At 38.6% G+C, this 19,549-nt stretch overlaps 1 protein-coding gene across 6 annotated transcripts in view; it reads right to left on the bottom strand.

Moving 5' to 3' along the window:
* The window catches only part of ZMYM2 (zinc finger MYM-type containing 2), a 94,108-nt gene that overhangs the window by 68,719 nt on the left and 5,840 nt on the right, over positions 1-19,549 (bottom strand). The window lies entirely within an intron of this gene.

Raw genomic sequence — 19,549 nt, 5'->3', positions numbered from 1 at the left:
AATTTTTTTACAAATGTCACTGTATGGCTTTTGATGTTATTCTAATTCAAAAAATTTCTTAAAGGTACTTTTACTTTCTTTCTTACTCTAAATGAGAATCATTCTTATCTAATATCCAGGAAAAATTTTATATGCATTCTGTGATCTTCTCTCATTCACTAATCATTTCATAAAGTTTACATGTGAACTTCTTGCAATATAAAAAGAAAGGTAATTATCGAATTTTCAGTAAGAATATGCAGTATGTTCCCATCTCTACCACCTCCTTTCCACCACTGCTTACCCTATAATTTTAACACTGAAAACACAGATAAATCCTTCTACACACATGTGAACAAAAATATAACTAAAATCTGATCATGAAAATCTCTTCTCTATATCTATCCCATTCATCTACTGTATTAAATAAAATGACATGATTAATCCCTAATTTCCCTTATCTTTTTTTTTTAATCCACTGTTCTCATATTCCCTGGCTCCCATAGCTGTATGATTAAATCCTTCTGAGAATCTGAAATCTTTCTTGACCCCATCTAGAAAGCTTAAATCCCCATCTGCCATGTCCTTTATATCCATGTATCAGGCCGAATAACGGCCCCAAAGAAATCAGATACTAATCCCTGGAAGCTGTAAATGTTACCTCGGATGGAAAGGGGGTCTTTGCAGAGATGATTATGGTTAAGGACTTAAAAATGAGATTACCTGGGCAGGCCCCACCTGCATCTCAAGTGGCCTCATCAACAGAGGTGCAAGGAGATTCCAGGCAATGTAAGCACAGAGGTGCCCGGAAGAGATGAAAGTGATGTAGCCAAGGAATGTTGGCAGCACCAGAACTTAAAGGAAGCAGGGAGTGAGCCCTCCCCCAGAGCCTCCTGAGCGAGTATGGCCCTGCTGACGCCCTGGTTTGAGCCCAGGGCCACTGACTTCTGACTTGTGACCTCTAGAACTGTTAAAGGAAACAAGGTCTGTTTTAAGCCACCAAGTCTGCGGCGACTTGTTACAACAGCCCTAGGAAAATATCATCCACTCCTTGGTCACATCTTCAAAGCAACCCTTGATATGGTTACAATATTTGTCCCATTTTGTGGCTTAGAGATGCTAACTAACCCAAGTCACACAGCTAGAATTCACTCCCAGGTCTTTATAACTCAACAATCCGAACTCTTCACGACTGCCATAGTTAACTCGTATTTCCGAGCACCTATTAGATATGCAGAGCTGTGCTAAAGCCAAAGAGACAGCAGACAGTTAATGGTTAAAAAAAAAAAAAAAAAGGCCAGAAAAGAAAGAAAATAAGTTATTGAGCACACAGAGAGGATGAGGTCATGGGCACAGGTGGTAGTAGAACTAGTCCGGAACATGGATCACCTTAATTGCAGAGACTAAACAAGGAAAAAACCAACTAGAAGGGAAAATGAAGGGTGAGTATAGACTGCAGGTCAATTTGCGGACGGACAGATACGAGTGTGAAGTGGTTTATTCACTGCAGCCTCAGAGAAGGTGAGGAGACACCAGCTGTACAGGCATTAAGACTGGCTTAAGGGCCCCAAGGCCAACTCTTAGCTCTTCGGTAATCCTCTCTCTTATAAGGCCACTCAGCCCAGTCTCAAAACAAATGGGCTTAAGAACACTTACTGTTTCATATATATTGCCCTTTGCTTACATTGTTATAAAAGCCTCTGGAAGGATGAGGGCAACACTAATATAAATAAGTATCACTTTGACAGACAGCTGACAGGGATGGAGAAATTATTCACTGTATATCTTGTTGCATTTTCTTAATTTTTGAGCATGATTTCTCACTTGTTTTTTAAAGCTAAACTTAAATTAAAAAAAAAAAACAGGGATAGTAACAGAACGAAGAGAGAAGTACTCTACTCTGGAGTCAGAGAAGGCCTCTTCGAGCAGGCGATATCTGTGCTGAGATCTGGAGTGATGAGCAACATCTAACTGGGGGAAAACTGAGGTAAGGGCAGCTCCTGCAAAAGCCTAAAGGGAGTGAAGCTGGGAAGTTCAAGCAACAGAATAAAGGCCAATGTGGCTGGAACAAGGTAGGTGGGGAAGAACTGGATGAGATGAGATATAAAGACAAGCACAGAACTTACCAAAGGCAACAAGTAATTAACTGCATTCAACAAAGATTTATGGAGCACCCAATATCCACAAGACACTGTCTTAGACACTTGATAAAAATCAATAAACAAAACAGATAAACATCCCCGCCGTCAGAAATCATGAATTTGGGAGTTCCCTGGTGGTCTAGTGGTTAGGATTCTGGGCTTTCACTGCTAAGGCCCGTATTCAATCCCTGGTCAGGGAACTAAAATCCCACAAGCCACACAGCATGGCCAAAAAAAAAACAACAAAAAAACTGTGAATCACTAGGTTGTACACCTGAAACTTTTATAATATCATAAATCAACTACACCTCAATTAAGAAAAAAACAGTAGCTCAGATACATTAATTAAAAGTGCCCAAGGTTCCAAGACAACATCAGGATTCAAGCACTATGAATCAAGCTTGATTCTAAAACCCTCTTCGTTCCTCTTAAACCAAAGCTGTGTGTGTCAGGATGGAAGACATGCTAATATTGGAAAATGGGAAAAGACACATTTATATCTGCTTTAAAGAAAATGGATAATTCCATTTAAAAACTTAAGGGGTGACTATCTGCCTTATCCAACGAGCTACAAATTAAATTACCATTCCATATTCTAAGACACTTTAAATATACTTTCAAATACTAAGATATATACTACATTACCCCAGAACAGCTCCTCAGTGAGAAAGACTTCTTTATGGTAAAACAATAGCAATGTGCTGGGAAACCTTCACATAAGGCCTTCACTTAATTTTAAGTAAACATGAAAAATCTTTTAACATTACCATTACAGAAAGTTTTAAAGGTTGAAATAAGCTGAATAACATTTGATTCAAAATTTTTATAACTAATTCAATTAGGTTCTCTTAAAATACAAGTACATTCATCCAGTAATAGTTAACATTTATTTAATGCTTAGTATGAGCCAAATATTCATGATGGTTAAACATTAAACCAACACCATGAAGTAAAATCATTATCTCCCTTATTTATTTTTTTAAAAACCCAATCCTCAAAAGTAAGCTACCCAAGGGACTTCCCTGGTGGCGCAGTGGTTAAAAATCCACCTGCCAATGCAGGGGACATGGGTTCGAGCCCCGGTCCGGGAAGATCCCACATGCCGCAGAGCAGCTAAGCCCGTGCACCACAACTACTGAGCCTGGACTCTAGAGCCCACGAGCCACAACTACTGAGCCCTTGTGCCACAACTACTGAAGCCCAAGTGCCTAGAGCCCGTGCTCTGCAACAAGAGAAGCCACTGCAGTGAGAAGCCTGTGCACTGCAACGAAGAGCAGCCCCCGCTCGCCACAACTAGAGAAAGACCACGTGCCGCAACGAAGACCCAACGCAGCCAAAAATAAATAAATTTATTAAAAAAAAAAAAAAAGTAAGCTGTCCAAAACCACAGCCAGGAAGTGGGAGAGGTCAGGATTTGAATATTCATAACTACTATGTAATATGTGATTAAGTATTAAATAAAATAATGTAGCATAGCTCTTATTAATTAAAAAAGGACACAGCCATTCAATAGAACAGTAACCAAATCAATATTCAAAATACACAAGTATCAAAAGAAAAATATCAAGCCCAAAGTGCCAAGCTAAAATGAGATTTTTTTCTAAAGTGGAGTATAATTGCTTTACAATGTTACGTTAGTTTCTGCTGCACAACGAAGTGAATCAGCTGTATGTATGTCCCTCCCACCCCACCGCCATCCCACCCATCTAGGTCGACACAGAGCACTGAGCTGAGCTTTTTAAACACAAATGGAGCTGAACTAGTTAACATTCATTTGCCAGAAGGTAGGAAGTATCCTCATCAACAATAACAATTTTCAGAGGAATGGGGCGTAAATCTACTGAGGTTATGGAATGCAAAGGCTTTTAAAGCACGAGTTTTCTCGATCTTGTCTGTGTTTTAGCATACCTAAAACAGAAGACAACAATTTCTGGGGCTTAAGCCACAACTGAATCCACAGTGCCCTCTGGTGGCTGCAAGGTATCCATTCATTCTCCTCACGAGATAACCATGGAGCAGAGAATAAGACTTTCCCTACTACACAGTTCTCTGCAGTAATCCACTTCCCAAGCAGAATAATTACTCAACCGTAACAGTTATTTTCAAATCCTATACTATAAATAAATTTGGTAACTTCTATATGTCACTGAGAATATGCTTCAACTACCAAACACTCATTTAGTCCTATAAAGAAAAGAATCTGATTAAAGTTGATCATTTCTACCTTATCCAAATAAAATCTATTCCTTTTAGCCACTTTTCTACATTAAGTCAATGCTAATTAGCTATTTAACGTCAAGCAAATAACTTCACTTCTCTGGGTTTCAATTTTCCCTAGAATAAAAGGGTATAAATATAGTTCCCAGGGTTTTTCTTAGAATTTAAAGAGATAAATAACTGAATGTGAAAATCAATTAGCACAGTTAACTCCTAATAACCACCAGGCAGTTTTTGCGTATACCTCAAGATTTCATTTTTAGGGTTCATTTTTAAGCTTCCACTCCATCATTGTTATGGACCAAATGCTTGTGTCTCCCCTCAAATTCATTTGATGAAATCCTGGCCTCCAAAGAGATGGTAGTAGGAGGCGGGGCCTCTGAGCAGTGATTAAAGTCAGGAAGGTGGAGCCCTCGTAAGTGGGATTAGGGACCATTTTGTAAAAGACACCAAGAGAGCTCCTTTCCCCCAACCATGTGAGGACACAGCAAGATGGCAGCCTGTCTATGAACCAGGAACAAGCTCTCACCACACAACCCGATCTGCAGGAGCCTTGATCACGGACTTCCCAGCCTCCAGAACTCTGAGAAATGAATGTCGGTTGTCTATGGTACTTCTGTTATACTAGCCCAAATGGACTGAGACAATCATCATAAATTATAAACGCTTTCAGCTTTATATTTTGATTCAGTGAGAATCAACATAATACTCGATGTTCTCATGAAAAAACAAAGAAAAGGTAGTTAAAAAATAAAATGTTGACATTCATAACAATAAAGTATCAGTAGTTGCTGAGAAAAGCTTATGAACTTGCAAAGAAAATCACAAAGAAAGCATTTCAAAGTGATTCAAGGAAAACATTCATCACTTTCTCATTAATAAGCCCCAGAGCCTTCTAGGTGCCATAAGAGGTACAAAGAAAGCTAAGGTGAATTACTCTCTACTCTAGAGGAAAGGGTATTATTCAACATGCACTAACGGCACTTCTAACACTTCTGAGGCAGTATAACAAATTTTTTTTTTTTTTTTTTGCGTTACGCGGGCCTCTCACTGCTGTGGCCTCTCCCGTTGCGGAGCACAGGCTCCCGACGCACAGGCTCAGCGGCCATGGCTCACGGGCCCAGCCGCTCCGCAGCATGTGGGATCTTCCCGGACCGGGGCACGAACCCGTGTCCCCTGCATCGGCAGGCGGACTCTCAACCACTGCGCCACCAGGGAAGCCCCAAATTAAAATTTTTAGGAATAAAATTTCTTGGGAGTTCCCTGGCAGTCCAGTGGTTAGGACTTGGCACTTTCACTGCGGTGGCCCAGGTTCAGTCCCTGGTAAGGGAACTAAGATCCCGCAAGCCAAACAGCGTGGCCACAAAATAAAGAAAGAATAGGGGGCTTTCCTGGTGGCGCAGTGGTTGGGAGTCCGCCTGCCAATGCGGGGGACACGGGTTCGTGCCCCAGTCCGGGAGGATCCCACATGCCGCGGAGTGGCTGGGCCCGTGAGCCATGGCCGCTGGGCCTGCGCGTCCAGAGCCTGTGCTCCGCGGCGGGAGAGACCACCGCAGTGAGAGGCCCGCGTACCGCAAAAAAAAAAAAAGAATAAAATGGGAAAAATGGATTTATAAATATATATATATCAAACCAAAAGATATCATCCAGCTTAACGGGAAATATTAAAATACTATCATTAAAGTCAAGGTTAAGGTAAGGATATTCTTTATTATTACTACACAGCACTGCTCTGGAAGTACCATCCAATGTAATAATATGAAAAAGATATAACAATTTGAAATAAGGAAAATTATCATTATATGCAAATTGTATTAGCATTACCTCAAAGACTCAAATAATTTACCCAAAAAACTACTACAGTGAGATACAGACATACCTCAGAGACATTGTGGGTTCACTTCCAGACCACCGCAAGAAAGCAAATATCGCAGTAAAGTGAGTCACATGCATTTTTTGGTTTCCCAGTGCATATAAAAGTTATGTTTACACTATACTGTTGTCTATTAAGTGTGCAACAGCATTATGTCAAACACAAGTACATACCTTAATTTTAAAATGCTGTTAGAAAAATGACACTGATAGACTTGCTCAATACACCTTCAATTTTTAACAAAAACTTTCAATTTGTAATAAAGTGCAATATCTGAGAAGTGCAATGAAACGAGGTATGCCTGTAACTTAGTCAAGTGATGGGTATAAACTTAATATGTAGAAATTAATATTAAATTAATTGGATGGTCAACTGGAGACAGAGATAAAATGTTGCTTCCATCAAAAGACCAACTAAATAAGGAGATTAAAAAAAAAAAGACAAACCCACAAGAACAAGGAGAACAAGGGATAATTCAACAGCACCAAAACTTTGGAAGAGGGAAAGCAAAGGAGCAGGACTCATTGTAACCGACTCAGCACACCTCAAAAACCCACGGTAAATAAAGTTTTGAAATTACTGGATTACAAACGAAGTTAAACTTATAGTCAACATTCACTTCTCATAAAGTAGGAAGTATCTTGATCAACATAATTTTTAGAAGAATAAGGCAACAGGTCCTCACAGGTCCTTAAAAACAGATGTAGACAGATGTCACCCAAAATGGCAGCATTAGAAGTTCTGGGTATGGGTCCCCTTACCTGAGTAACTAATGAGCTGGACAGAGGGACTGGAAGCAATCTCTGGGGTCTCTGCACCTGACTGGACACTAAGCGCCAGGGGAGTGTGTGAAGAAGAGGCTGCTGCTCACTTTAAGTGGGTGAGCATCCCCCACCTTCCTCCCCCCAGGTCGGCCAAGGGGACAGCACCTGCAGTCCTCCGGGGTCTGGCTGAACACAGGACTGGCGGTGAGGGACTTCCAACAAAATCTGGGATTGTGGCTTGGGCTCCTCTTGGCCTCAGCCCTCTGGGCAGCAGAAGCATTCCCAGTAGCATCTCTCAGATTTAATGAACCACAACCCTGTATAATGTTCTTCTTCTTTTCTACCAGACATTTACAAAAACTTTTTGTCAGGTCACTAGTTCACCACAGGGGTGATAGAACATTAACTTCAAGGACACAAGCAACAAGAAATTCACACTCTGCAAAAAAATGTTTAAAAAGTCAAAAATAAACAGCTCCATCCCCAAGGAAAAATCAGCAATCTAAGGAGCATCAGATATCCAGAGGTATAATATTCTCAGAATGGTATAAACACACAAAGAAACAGAAAAGTATGCCCTATTCACAGGAGCAAAAGAATTAGAAACCATCCCTGAGGAATCCCAAATACTGGAGTAACTAGCCAAAAACATTAAATCAGGACTTCCCTGGTGGCCCAGTGGCTAAGACTCTGTGCTCCCAACGCAGGGGGCCCGAGTTCAATCCATGGTCAGAAAACTAGATCCTGTACGCCACAACTAAAAGAGCCCGCATGCTGCAATTAAGACCTCACACAGCCAAATAAATAAATAAATATTTAAAAAAAAAAATTAAGTCAACTACCTTAAATATGCTCAATGAGCTAACAGAGAGCATGGACAAAGAATTAAAGGAAATCCAAAAACAAGGTATGGACAAAATGAAAACATAAATAAACAGATACAAATCATAAAAAGTAACCAAACAGGGACTTCCCTAGTGGTCCAGTGGTTAAGATTCCAGGCTTCCAGGGCTTCCCTGGTGGTTCAGTGGTTAAGAATCCGCCTGCCAATGCAGGGGACACAGGTTCGAGCCCTGGTCCAGGAAGATCCCACGTGCCGCGGAGCAACTAAGCCTGTGAGCCACAACTACTGAGCCTGTGCTCTAGAGCCCGCGAGCCACAACTACTGAGCCCATGCGCCTAGAGCCCAAGCTCCACCACAATGAGAAGCCTGCAGACCCAACACAGCCATAAATAAATGAATAAATTTATATTTAAAAAAAAAAAAAAGATTCCACGCTTCCAATGCAGGGGGCACGGGTTCAATCCCTGGTTGGGGAACTGAGATCCCGCAAGCCATGTGGCATAGCCAAAAAAAAAAAAAAAAAAAAAGTAACCAAACAGCTGAAGAGGGTGTGGACAAAAGTGAACCCTCCTGCACTGTTGGTGGGACTGTAGATTGGTGCAGCCACTGTGGAGAACAGTATGGAGGTTCCTTAGAAAACTAAAAATAGAACTACCATATGATCCAGCAATACCACTCCTGGGCACACATCTGGAAAAGATAAAAACTCTCAGTCAAAAAGATACGTGCACCTCAGTGTTCATAGCAGCACTGTTTACAATAGCCAAGACATGGAAGCAACCTAAGTGTCCATCGACAGGTGAATGAATAAAGAAGATGTGGTACATATATGCAATGGAATATTACTCAGCGAGAAGAAAGAATGAAATAACGCCATTTGCAACAACATGGATGGACCCACAGATTATCATACTAAGTGAGGGAAGTCAAACAGAGAAAAACAAATATCACTTGGTATCACTTACTTGTGGAATCTAAAAAAATGATACAAATGAACTTATTTATAAAACAGAAAGACTCATAGACAGAGAAAATAACTTATGGTTACCAAAAGGGAAATGGGGGGGGGATAAATTAGGAGTTTCGGATTAACAGATACATGCTACTTTTATATATAAAATAGATAAACACTACTTTTATAATAAATACACACTACTCTTATACATAAAATAGATAAACAAGGACCCGCTGTATAGCACAGGGAACTATACTCAATATCTTGTAATAACCTATAACGGAGAAAAATATGAAAAATATATATATGTATAACTGAATCACTTCGCTGTATACCTGAAACTAACACAACATTGTAAATCAACTATACTTCAATTAAAAAAAAAAAGTAGCCAAACAGAAATTCTGGAGATGAAAAATATAATAGCAGAAATGAAGAACTCACTGGAGGGGATCAACAGCAGATCTGAGCAAGCAGAAGAAAGAATCAGTAAACTGAAAGGCAGAATAATTAAAATTATCCAGTCTGAGGAGAAGGAAAAAAAGAATGAAGAAAAATGAACAGAGCCTGAAGGATCTGTGAAACACCACCATGTGCACCAACACATGTAACATAAAAAGAGAAGAAAAGGACAAAAAATATATTTGAACACACAATGGCTGTAAACTTCCCGAATATGATGAAGATGCATATACACACCCAAGAAGCTCAACAAACTTCAAGCCAGTTAAGCTCAAAGATAGCCACACCAAGACAGGTAATAATCAAATTGTGGACCCAACAGTAAAAGAGAATTTTGAAACTAAGAGACAAGTGACTCATCATATGCAATGGATTCTCAAAAAGATTTGGATCATCAGTATATTTCTCATCCAAAACCATGGAAGCCAAAAGCTATGGCATGACATTTAAAAAGATGAACAACAACAACAAAATCTGTCAACCAAGAATTCTATATCCAACAAAAAAACTCCTCCAAAATTAAGGAGAAATTAAGACGTTTCCAGATAAACAAAAGGGAATTTATTACCAGCAGACCTACCCAACGTGAAAAGCTAAAGGGAATCCTTCAGGCAAAAATAAAAACACACCATAGAGTAAATTGAAGCCATAGGAAATAAAGAATACAAATGAATACATAAATATATATATAAAGTAAATACAGAAAATCACTAGAAAGCCAGTATTAATGTACTTTTGGTTTATAACTACTTTTTTCCCTATGATTTAAAAGGCAAATGCATAAAACAATAATTATCAATATGTTAATGAGGGACTTCTCTGGTGGTGCAGTGGTTAAGAATCCATCTGCCAATGCAGGGGACATGGGTTCGAGCCCCAGTCCAGGAAGATCCCACGTGCCACAGAGCAACTAAGCCCATGCGCCACAACTACTGAAGCCCACTCGCTCTAGGGCCCGCATGCCTCAACTACTGAGCCCGCATTCTGCAACTACTGAAGCCTGCGCACCTAGAGCCCGTACTCCACAACAAGAGGCCACCGCAATGAGAAGCCCGCACACTGCAATGAAGAGTAGACCCCACTCAACGCAACTAGAGAAAGCCAGTATGCAGCAACAAAGACCCAACACAGCCAAACAAATAAAATAAACTTATTTTTTTTAATTTAAAAGGATCAAAATGATACAGTATTTTTTCTAATCACAATGGAATGGAATTAGAAATAACAGAAGCATAAATGAAAAATCACAAATAGGTAGAAATTAACACACTTAAACAACCAATGGGTCAAAGAAGAAATCACTAGGGAAAGTGAAGAAATACTTTGAAACAAAAAACAAAAACACAACATATCAAAACTTAAGGGATGCAATGGGGCTTCCCTGGTGGCGCAGTGGTTGAGAATCTGCCTGCCAATGCAGGGGACATGGGTTCAAGCCCTGGTCTGGGAAGATCCGACATGCCGCGGAGCAACTGGGCCCATGAGCCACAACTACTGAGCCTGCGCATCTGGAGCCTGTGCGCCGCAACGAGAGAGGCCGCGACAGTGAGAGGCCGCGCACTGCAATGAAGAGTGGCCCCTGCTTGCCGCAACTAGAGAAAGCCCTCGCACAGAAATGAAGACCCAACACAGCCAAATTAATTAATTAATTAATTTAAAAAACTTAAGGGATGCAATGAAAGCTGTGCTCAGCAGAAAACTTATTGCTATTAATGCCTACGTTAAAAATCTCAAATCAATAAACAAACTTTACACCTTAAGAAACCAGAAAAAGAGCAAACTAAAGCTAGCAGAAAGAATGCAGTAATAAAGATGAGTACAGATAAACAAAACAGAAAGCAGAAAAATACAGTAAAAAAATAAGTAGTTCCTTGAAAATATTAAATCTTTAGCTAGTATGACAAAGAAACAAAATCTCAAATTATTAAAACCAGAAACGAACGGAATTCCCTGGGGGTCCAGTCGTTAGGACTTGGCGCTTTCACTGGTCAGGGAACTAAGATCCCACAAGCCATGTGGTGCGGCCAAAAACAAAGAAAGAAAGTAACTGATATGTGAATAGCAGACCAAAAATAAAAAAGTTAAAAAAAAAATCAGAAATGAAAATAAGATATCACTACTGATTTTACAGAAATGAATAAGAGAACATTATGAGCAATTATATGCCAACAAACTGGATAACCAAGATAAAATGGACAAATTCCTAATACAAACTACCAAAACTGACTCAAGAAGAAATACAAACTCTGAATAGAATTATAATATGCAAAGAGATTGAATCAGTAATCAAAAATCTCCCAACAAAGAAACCAGGACCAGAGGGGTTCACAGGTGAATTCTACCAAACATTTAAAGAAGAATTAACACTGATCCTTCTCAAATTCTTCCCAGTGATGCTATGCTCAACATCATCCGTCATTAGGCAAATGCAAATCAAAACCAGGAAACATGTCACATCCATTAGGATGCCTCCTATCAAAACAAACAAAAAGTAACACGTATTAGTGAAGAGAAACTGGTTGGTTGGTTGGTTGGTTGGTTGAAGAAACTTGATCCCTTGTGCACTGCTGATGGGAATGTAAAAAGGTGCAGCAGCTATAGAAAACAGCATGGAGGTTACTCAAGCAATTAAAAATTGAATTACCATAAGATTCAGCAATCCAACTCTGGGTATACTATATCCAAAATAACTAAAATCAAGATCTCGAAGAGATACTTGCATGTTTATGTTCACAGCAGCATTATTCATAATAGCCAAAAGGTAGATGCAACCAAAAGTTCCACGAGCAGATGAATGTATAAACCAAATGTGGTACATACGTACAATGGAATATTATTCAGCATTAAAAAGAAAGGAAATCCTGTTATATGCTACAGCAATGATGTACCTTGAGATCACTACTATGCTAAGTGAAAAAAGATCACACATAAATGATATAATGTATCTCAAGAAGTCAGAAATCATACAAATAGAAAGTAGGATGGTGCTGAGGAGCAAATGTGGAACTGTTTAATCGTTAGTTTTGGCTTTTCAAGATGAAAAAGTTCTGGAGGTCTGCTGCACAATAATGTGAATATACTTAACACTACTGATCTATACACTTAAAAATGGCCAAGATGATAAATTTTATGATGTGTTTTTTTTACCACAGTTAAAAGTAAAAATTAAAAAAAAAAAATGAGATACCATTTCACAGCAATGAAGATGGATTTTTTGATTGTTTGTTTGTTTGTTTGATTTTGGCTGTGCCATTCGGCATGTGGGATCTTAGTTCCTCGACAAGGGATCAAACCCATGCCCCCTGTTGTGGAAGCACGAAGTCTTAACCACTGGACCACCAGGAAGTCCCTGAATGTTTTGTTTTGTTTTGTTTTAATAAATTTATTTATTTATTTATTGGCTGCGTTGCGTCTTTGCTGCTGTGCGCAGGCTTTCTCTAGTTGCGGCGAGCGGGAGCTACTCTTCGTTGTGGTGCGCGGGCATCTCCTTGTGGTGGCTTCTCTTGTTGCAGAGTATGGGCTCTAGGTGCACTGGCTTCAGTAGTTGTGGCACGTGGGCTCAGTAGCTGTGGCATGTGGGCTCTAGAGTGCAGGCTCAGTAGTTGTGGTGCACAGGCTTAGTTGTTCCACGCCATGTGGGATCTCCTGGACCAAGTCTCGAACCCACGTCCCCTGCACTGGCAGGCAGATTCTTAACCACTGCGCCACCAGGGAGGCCCTGGATGTTATTTTTATTTATTTATTTTTTTGCGATACGTGGGCCTCTCACTGTTGTGGCCTCTCCCGTTGTGGAGCACAGGCTCCGGACGCGCAGGCTCAGCGACCATGGCTCACGGGCCCAGCCGCTCCGCAGCATGTGGGATTCTCCCAGACTGGGGCACGAACCTGCGTCCCCTGCATCGGCAGGCGGACTCTCAACCACTGCATCACCAGGGAAGCCCTGGATGTTATTTTTTAAAAAAGGAAAATAACAAGTCCTGGAGAGACGTACAAAAATTAGTTATATGTAGAATTAACATATGAGCAGTCAATTCCACGTCTAGATTTATTTATATACATATATACAAAAGAACTGAAAGCCAGGACTCAAATGGATACTTGCATACCAATGTTCACAGCAGTCTTATTCGCAATGACCAAAAGGTAGAATGAGCCCAAGGGTCCATCAACAAATGAATGGATAAACAAAATGTAGGCATACAATGGAATATTATTCAGTCCTAAAAAGGAAAGAAATTCTGATATATGCCACAACATAGATGAACCTTGCAAACATGCTAGGTGAAATAAGCCAGGCACAAAATGGCAAACATTTTAACATTCTACTTATTTAAGGTACCTACAACAGGCAATTTCATAGAGACAGAAGGTAGAAGAGACGTCACTAGGAGCTGTGGTAAAGAGGCACCGGGCATTATGTTTAATGAGTATGATGCTTATGTTCGGGAATGATGAAAAGGCTCTGGAAATTAACAGTGGTGATTTTTAAAAAACACTTATGAATATACTTAATACCACTGAACTATACATTTAAAAAAGGTAAAAACGGTAAATTTTATGTTAATACATTTTACCAGAATTTTTTCTGAAAAAACAAAATAGAAGACACCTCTATGGGGGAAAAAAATACCAAACATACGACAATGATTAACTACAAAGGAAATATTTGCAACTCATATCCTAAAAAAATGAAGACAAAGAGGTCCTACAATGAGATAAACCAACAACCAGTGAGAATAAAGGACCAAAAAGATGTGAACAGAGTTCACAAGAAAAGAAAATACAAATGTCTCTTAAATATATGAAATATTTAAGAGAAATCCAAGGTAAAACTCTAAAGGGCCACCAATTTTCTCCTAACACACTGACAAAAATCAAAAGGTTTAACCGTGTACTCTCATAGTGTAAATCAGTGTAAACTGGTACAACTACTGACAGCAACTCAAAAAAATATTTCTTTGACCAAGCAATTCCACTTCTAGACATTCTTCCTACAGATATCTCATGTTTTTAAGAACAAAATGTAGAAAGACATTCATTGTAAACTTAAAAGACTGAAACACCCTAAATGTCTCTCAACAGACAACTGATAAAATGAATGACAATAAAGACAAACAGTGAAACATTAGGCAGCCTTGGAAACAACTGAGGCAGCTCTCAACATACTTCCACACTAACATGGAACCACCTCTCCCATAAACTAAATGCAAGCAAGGCACCTAACAAAGGATAAACACATGCACCATGAGCACGCGCACACATGCACAGAATAACTCTACATAAACGGCCAAGAAAACGACAACAGTGGTTTGCTTCTAAGGAAGAGAACTGTGTGGATGGAGAGGGGGGAGTCTTCCTTTTTTGTTTTGTTTCGTTTTTTCACCTTTCTACCCTTTTTACTTTTTAAATTTGGTACCATATGTATCTATTCTGGTATTTAGTTAGGATTTCACTGAATTTAGAGATATTTGAAGACAAAAATATTAATTTTTTTACATTATTGAAGTCTTCCCATCCAGATATATGTAAATCTGTCCATTCTGGTTTTCTCGTATGTCCTACTGTATTATTTTACAATTTCCTTCATAAAAGTCTTGCATATTCATTATAATTGCTCCTATTTCTTGCAATAGTGAAATGGATTTTTCCCATTACATTATAAAATGTTTACATAGCAAAGAAGCACCATAAGTAAGGTATAAAATTTTACAAAAGATATATATTATGTTATATATAATATATAATGTGTATATATACTTGTAATCGATATAACAAGAACTGATATCCATTCTTTAGAAAGAACATAAATTAAATTGACAAAACTTTAACTATTTGAGAACATCCAGTATTGTCAAGAATGTGGAGAAACTAGTAGAAAGGGTAGTCAGTACCGTGGTCCAGTGGAAGGCAATTGGGCAGTACCTATAAAAACATGTAATATGCACATACTGACTCAGTAATTCCTATTCTCCAGAATCTCCCCCAGAGAAAACACACATGAACCCAAAGAAACTACTACATGTATATTTCATGCAGAATTTTATATGTAACAAAAAATTCCAAATAGACTGAATGTCTACCAACAGAATAGCTAAACTGTTAAATCCATGTCATGAAGTATCACACAACAGTTTAAAGAGACCTTTACATACTAACTCAGAAAAATGTCTAAGACATACCACTAAGTGAAAAAAGCAAGTCGCAGAAAGATACATGTTTTTAAAATGCCCATATAAATTTACTTTATTACTCTTATAGGTACATGTTAGTATATGCACAAAAAGGATTTATAGTAATACACACTAAACTGATGCTACCACTAACCTCTGGGGAGTGAGCAAAGGGGACAGGGGTCAGTGATAGATGAACACAGATTATGACCTCTGCATATGACCTCATGCTGCTTACCATCTAGCTACGAAATCATTTTATAACATATCTTTATCAGAGATCCACAACAATGCTACTCTGGCTTTAGAAGCTGACAGGAATCATTTAATTAACATACTAAAAATCCATTCAAGGGCTATGACAGCGTCTAAACAAAAATCCCTTTTGATCTAGTTAATTAATTAATTAATTAATTGATTCAGGTTAGCTCTAGGGCACAGAATTTCTGGGGTAAGGAATAATCTCTTCTTTCCCATAGGACCAACTTTAACCGCAACGTACTTTCAAGTAATTTTAACTTCCTTTGGGGATCTCATCCACTCCCATGATTTTAAATAATACCTCAATGTCCCAGAGTCCTTAATTTATCTCAATCAAGATGTTTCAAAGCCCCAAACTGCCTACTCCCTACATCTAGTTATTCAAGCATGCTCTTTCACTCTTCATCTACCCCTCCTCCAGTCTCTGCCATTTGGGGATGTTATGTGTCTAGCTAGTCATACCAGAAGTCTGGAGGCCTTAATTTCTTCTCCATTCTTCACCTACACCCATGCCATCCCCAATTCCTATCCTACTTCCAAAATAAATCTTGAAACTGTCCACTTTTAACCATCTCTTCTAACACACCTCTAGCCCTAGAAATTCATCACCATTTTTCTGTTGGATTACTGACATCACCTACTATATTCCCCAGACTATCTAAAGATCTTTTTAAAAATTAAATCAGACTACATCAATTGCTTCTTCCGTGGCTTTCCAGTCTACTTCCATTATAAGACTCCTGCCTGATCTGACCCTGCCTTCAGGACAGGCTCAGTTTCAGCACCACTCTTCCCACCTTGCTCATTAAGCTTCTGCTGAACTAATGCTACCACATTACCCTCTATCATATAGAACTGAGGCTTGTGACCTGCTCTAATACACTGATTTGTAGAATTCAAACATTAATCAGCTGAAGACTTTGGCAACATAAGGATAGGGAAGCAATTATCGAAAATGTTGACTGTTGATAACAATATATATGCAAAATTATTAGTATGATGAGCAGGAAAAAATCATCATGGGATTATGGGGGAACTTACACTTTCTATGTCACATACTTCTTTATTACTTGATTGTAAGGGCACATTTTATCTTCATAACCAAAATATTAAGAACTGCCCTTTCTGATATGCATACAGCTACTCATTTCTGTAGGGCACCGATCATGCTTCACTGCTTACAGTTATTCATGTACATGACTGTCTCCACAAACTGAACACTGAGAATCTACCTTAAAAAAATCACATATTACGCATTTCCTAATTGATTTCTTCTTTTTAAGGGTTTTAAAGCCCAGGCTTAGTTTGTAAGTTTGTATTTTGTTTCACATGCCAGCAAGAATCCCTGAAGATTTTGGAAAGTGAGTGATGTGATCAGACTGGGCTTTAGGGAAAATTAATCTGGCTGTAGACTGGAGAAAGAAATAGGATGAAAGTGCCTTGTAAATATAACTCCCACTTTCTAACAAGATGGACTAAGGTCAAAGTACAAAACAAAACAAGAGAGGGCTAAGCACCTTAGGAAATAAGGATACAGAAAGGTCTCCATATTTGAATCTACTGAGGGGAAGTGAAGGAGATCATCAGAAGTATAAGATAATGTTAAGTTCAAAGTCCCAGAAGTCAATAGAGTTGCAAGGAATATAATAAATTTCAAATCTTACAGAATTAAGACCAAAAAAAAGGCACTTAAGATTTGAAAATTAAGTCACTAGTGACCTCAAAACAGCAGATTTGGTATATGTTGAGAGTGCAAATCAGTGAGTTTCTTTGGAAAAGTACAGGAAAAGGAAGTTTGGGAAAGGTACAGAGATTCTGGAGGAGAGAGCATGTTAGCACACTTAAAAGACTAATGAAGGAGCCGTCAGAGAGAAGGCTGTGAACAGGAACGTAATTCCTTCTATCGCATGAGCACTCACTGAGTTTACTGTCCCACTGGTGGCAACAAATTCATGATGTTTGCTCTATATAAACAGGGAAGAACTGTAGCTGCTGTTAACTGAGCACCTACTATTGGCCAATCACATTCTCTGTATTACTTTTAACCCACCTAACAGCAATCTCAAGAAAGCAGGCAGTACTATACTTATTTGTCATGAGTAAATTAAGGCTTAGAGGTTAAATGACTTATCAGAGACCACAAATTGGTAAATGGTGGAGCAAAAATGGTTTTTAACGGTTTTACTGAGGCATAATTTATATAAAATAAAATTTATTTTAAGTGAAATTTGATAATTTTCAGCAAATTTCTTCCATGATCTCACCAAATTCAAAAGTTTAATAAAATCTGGATACGTCTCATATAAATACAGCAAAATTAGACTTACAACATAGGATGCTTTTTCAGATACTGTGTGGTAATTTTTCTTTTTTTTAATGCAAAAGGAAGTTAGGAAAGGCAAATGAACACTGAAGTCCAAGAGGAAGACAGGATGAAATGAAGACAACAAGGAAGAGTGGCAGTCAGGAGCCTGTGTCATGGAAGAAAAAGACCAACTTCAACACAAGCTTTGATGGGCAACAAAAACTGTTCGCAGATATAGAATGTAATGACTTCCTGGAAAAAGGACTTCACAGTATTAAAAGAGACATACAAAAATAAACATAGAGAGTGAGACAATATTCATAGTAATAAAAGTTGTAAAGCTGAAACAAGTTTAATTTTAAAGTGACAAATTTATATAATTAAAACAAGAGCAAATTTTTCACTACTTCAAAACAAACAAACAGGACTTCCCTGGTGGCGCAGTGGTTAAGAATCGCCTGCCAATGCAGGGGACACAGATTCAATCCTGGTCTAGCAGAGCAACGAAGTCCGTGAGCCACAACTACTGAGCCCGCACGACACAACTACTGAAGCCCACACACCTAGAGCCCGTACTCTGCAATGAAGAGTAGCCCCCACTCGCCCCAACTAGAGAAAAGCCGCGTGCAGCAACGAAGACCCAGCACAGCCAGAAATTAATTATTTTTTAAAAAAAGAATTTAGGGAAAAAAACAAACATACAAACATGGACATACAAAAATTCAGATACGACATGAGGGCCAGAAATAATCAAAATAAACTAAAATAATTAAAATAAAACAAGCTTCAAAGAAAAAAATACCAATAGAAATCTAAAACAAAAAGACAAGATAAAAATTTCATTTAACCTAAATTTTCACTTCCACTCTAACATTTCTTTACTTCCACAGAACTGGAAACAAAATTCACTAATCTGATAATCATTGAGGCCACCCCAAATGAGCATTAGCACCAAAGAAACTGCTAACCAACATTAACAGATCACATCTTTTATGACTACCTGATATATAATAGATAGTATACGATACACAATTTGTTGAATAAATGATTTCCACAGTACCCTGATTACCCTGAACTATTCTCAGTCTGGTCCAGCTCAATAGTCCAAGAAACACCGCTCTTCCTAGGCAAAAGATATACCTCTTTGAAACAAATGATTATGAAACTGTTCCAGTATTACAAAGTTTCTTTAATGTTTTTAAGTTACAAAACCATAATTTCAGATTAAATTCTTACAATTAATAAAGGAATCTAGGCTACTACAGAAAAAGTAACATATACATGGCACTGCTATAAAGTAAAACAACTAAGTTGTTTCATTGTATTAGTCACATTTTATAAACTTTCTTCTGTCTGAAACCTCTAACTGCACATCACAATTTTACTTAAAATATTTACTTAAAAAGTATTTTTCTTTTTTTGGCCGTGCTGCACAGCATGTGGGATCTTACCCCCATCAGGAATCACACCCACAGCCCCTGCAGTTGAAGCACGGAGTCTTAACCACTGGACCGCCAGGGAAGTCCTAAGTATTTTTCTTATCCAATCAAAATGTATAGTTAGAAAAAAATGTTTATT

Source organism: Stenella coeruleoalba (genome assembly GCF_951394435.1).
Source record: "Stenella coeruleoalba genome assembly, chromosome: 18".
Classification (NCBI taxonomy): Eukaryota; Metazoa; Chordata; class Mammalia; order Artiodactyla; family Delphinidae; genus Stenella; species Stenella coeruleoalba.
This window is presented reverse-complemented; position numbering and strand designations above follow the sequence as displayed.